This window comes from Octopus bimaculoides, chromosome 3 (assembly GCF_001194135.2).
Source record: "Octopus bimaculoides isolate UCB-OBI-ISO-001 chromosome 3, ASM119413v2, whole genome shotgun sequence".
Lineage (NCBI taxonomy): Eukaryota > Metazoa > Mollusca > Cephalopoda > Octopoda > Octopodidae > Octopus > Octopus bimaculoides.
This window is the reverse complement of record NC_068983.1, coordinates 86,950,720-86,954,606: the sequence shown is the minus strand read 5'-3', so window position 1 is coordinate 86,954,606 and position 3,887 is coordinate 86,950,720. Positions and strand designations below refer to the sequence as shown.

Genomic DNA, 3,887 nt, shown 5'->3' with positions numbered 1-3,887 from the left:
TGGATTTTCCATTTTTGGCATGTTTTCTGTTGCTGGATGTCCTTCCTGTTGCCAGTAATTTTATAGGGTGCATTCTATCATGGCTCAGTCAATAAAGAGTTGTTATATTCTCATTCACCCATTAGTTTTTTTAGGATCTGAAGGATAATCCATCATATTTCTGCAACACCTGTATTTTTCTGAGATATTTTTAGTCAGTCATCAAGACTGGAGTGTCTTTCAAATATTGTAATAAATTTTTTTTTTTATATATTTAGTATCAGATAAAGTTGTATAAAAAAAGATTTTTGGTAATAAATTAAATAAAAGAAATTGGGCACTAATGGGGTTAAGATTAAAGGCCCTCTCTCTTCTGTGTCATCTCCAATATTTCATCAACCACTTTATAGATTCTGTATCTCAATTAAATTCACCCACTATACTGGGTGAATTGTATTGTCACTCTAACACTACAGGTGTTGGTTTAATCGTGGCAAGATTAAATAAGAGTCCACTGTAACTATTTTGTCCCCATTTATGTACCAACCGTTTTACAAAGTGTACTGAATGTTTTATCATTCAGCACTCAAGAATTTGTCTTCCTTCTGGTAAAGTTAAAGAACCTTTCTTCTCTGATATCTTTTTTTTTTTTTTGTTGTTCACCAGCACCAGAGGGTAGACAGAAGAGATAGTGGTGAAAAGGTGTCAGAGCAAGAGGGTAATACTCTTCTACCATCCCCTTTGTGGCTACCTAAGAGATGCTGTATATACGGAAACTGGAAATCCATCAGACTGTATCTGTTCTTAGATGGTGGATTTGTTGAGGCTGCAGATAACTCAATTTCTTAATGTGTTGCTTCTTCCTACTACTACAACTCTTGATTTGTGGTTTCATCCCTTTCTCTTACCAAACTCCGAGGTCCTGTAGCTAATCATGGATATTTTCTTTGGCCATGTTTCAGTATCTTGATTGGGGCTTTTTGATTATGTTGGCTCTAGTACTTGGGTAATTTATTTTATGTTCATAGGATGTGAAATGCAAAATCAACGAAGTGACATAATTTTATTGGCTTAAATACTGTAGAGTATTTCTCTTTGAAAATTTTAGGTTTTTTTATTTTTTAATCTTGTGTTAATACACATTTGACACTTAGACAATGGTCTGACACATAGTTTCTGTTAACAAAACTTCACTCGAAGTATTGGCCAACCTGAGGCTATGGTACAAGACACTTACTCAAAGTGCCATGCAATGGGATTGAACCTGGGATGATGTGGTTGGAACGTAGAGCTTTTAACCCTGAGCCATTCCTCAGAAAAGAGTGAATTTAAGCTGTTCAGGGGCAGGGATTTGCTAATGTATTGTTAGTAAGATAGTCAGTTAAGTAAATATATTCTTACATTTCCAAACTGTTTCAGGTAGCTATAACTTATCTATGGTCCTACGGAGATCATACTAGCATTGGCTTTATTCCTGTTACAGTCATACAATCAAGAAAACTAATTTATGACCACAGATTTCAGCAGTGATCGTTTCTTTTTATCTTCTGACATGCATGATATAATAAAGATTGTTGCAGATTATGCAATAGAAGCCCTATAATGTAAACATTATCAGTCCCACATAATTAATATATGTATGTTGTTTAAATGTCAGGAGCTGGAGTCTTGTCGTCCAAAAAAATTCCTTTAACCTATTAGCATTCAGGTATCTCTGTTAGATGTAAAGGATAAAGACTCCCGTCGGTCATGAATGACCATAGGATTGCACCTAGAAAGTTATCCTCTGAGGCAAGGTTGTTTATGAAAGGCTAGCAGTCGCCCATAGATACCAGTCTTTGATGTCCATGTTATCGAAATGAAAGGCAATGGCTGATACAGATTGACACTAGTGACGTCGCAACTCATTTCTACAGCTGAGTGAACTGGAGCAATGTGAAATAGTGTCTTAAGCAAGAACACAACACACAACCTGGTTTGAGAATTGAACTCACTACCTCATGATTGTGAGCCCGATGCTCTAATCACTGGGCCTTGTGCCTTTACTGGCAAATGTAATACTTATTTATTATGCATTAAGTTGTAGCTTTGAGATTTTGATGTGACTGCTTATATTTACAATGACATTATGGGGTAGGTCTGAGATGCCAGATCTGGCCAGTTTGAGCATAAAACAGGTAGAACATTTTGGCCCGATATGACCAGTTTGGACACTAAAAGATTAAAAGATGTGTAACATTAGCAAAACAATATACTTCAGAACTAGGTCAAATGAAACCTCTCCAGAAGTGATCACATCTCTGAGTATATTGTTTCATCACCATCATCATTTAATGTCAGCTTTCCATGCTGGCATGGGTTGGCTGGTTTGACTGAAAGCTGTAAGCCAGGTGTCTGCATCAGGTTCCAATCTGATATGGCAAGGTTTCTATGGTTGGATCCCCTTCCTAATGCCAACCACTCCAAGAGTAGTGGGGGTTTTTTACGTGCCATTGACCTGACACCCACATCAGCCACGACTATGGTCTCACTTGGTTTAACAGGTCAACACCAGAATGGTATATCGCGAAAGGTCTTGGTCACATGTTACTGTCTCCGAGGCTCAACACTCGAACAGTGCTTTTTACGTGCCACCAGCATAGATGCGAGTCAGATGGCACTGGCTTCGGCCATGACTACAATTTCACTTGATACAGGATTTTTTCCCTGGATGATATTCTTTAGCTTCTGGCATTTAAATAACCTGTATGTTAAATATGTGGTGTTTGTAATAATTAGGATGTAATGTGAGTGGCATTTAGCTGCTATTTCTAGTAGTTTGAGATCATGTAGAGCGGTCCTTGGAGTTTTTTCTTTTTTTTGCATGAAATTGCTGGTTCCATTTATTTACATTTTTATCAATTTCTTGTTTTCACTCATTTTCAATTGTTGACAGAAATACAAATGTAGTTACTTTAATGTAGATTTTCTTTTGTGTTTATCAGTAATCCACAGAACTCTTTCAAACTTTATAGTTACTAATGATCAAAATATTTTATATTTGGTTGTCTGTTATCTAATAAAATATAAAAAGTAAAATATTTTTCCTAGTATTTTCAACACCTGAAGAAATATTAAAAAACATAATCAGAACTAGTTTAACAAAGTGTAAATGGAAACTAAATATCTATCTTTTAATGTCTACTTTTCCATGCTTACATGGGTCAGATAAAGGTATGTTTGGCCAAAGTTTTCTTTACAGTCCAATGCCACTCTTAGTCTGTTTCTAAGTGAGGTAATAGTCTAGTCTGTCAAACAACCTGGATGTTTTACATACAAAACTGGCAACAAATAACACAATATGATCAAGCCTTATGTTTGCTAAAATCATGCAGCATATCAAGAATCCTGGACATGCTTTTGTACTAGACTGCAAGCAAATTACACCATCCAAAACAGTCAGTAAGGCTTTACTTTACAATCAGTGGACACGTGAAAACAAGGGAAATATAAACTTACTCACACAAGCACACACACACTATCTCATCTGATCCAGACGAGCCTGGAAATGTAGATATTGAGATGATACACACACACACACACATATATATATATATATATATATATATATAAATATATAGTTTTAGAGAAAAGAACCAAAGTTCATGAACTAATCCATGAAAATCCAGTCACATACAGAAAAATTAATAAGTAAAAGCACGATAAATAAGTATAATATAATACAAAGTAAATACATAAGTCGTTTTATTATCTTTATCTTATGATATTTACTTTGTATTATATTATACTTATTTATTGTGCTTTTACTTATTAATTTTTCTATATGTGACTGGATTTTCATGGATAGGTTCATGAACTTCGGTTCTTTTCTCTAAAACTATATATTTATATATTTTTTTCTGTGAAAC

General features: G+C 34.9%; 1 protein-coding gene across 2 annotated transcripts in view; it reads left to right on the top strand.

Moving 5' to 3' along the window:
* The window catches only part of LOC106869132 (transcription factor Dp-1), a 32,689-nt gene that overhangs the window by 21,965 nt on the left and 6,837 nt on the right, over window positions 1-3,887 (top strand). The window lies entirely within an intron of this gene.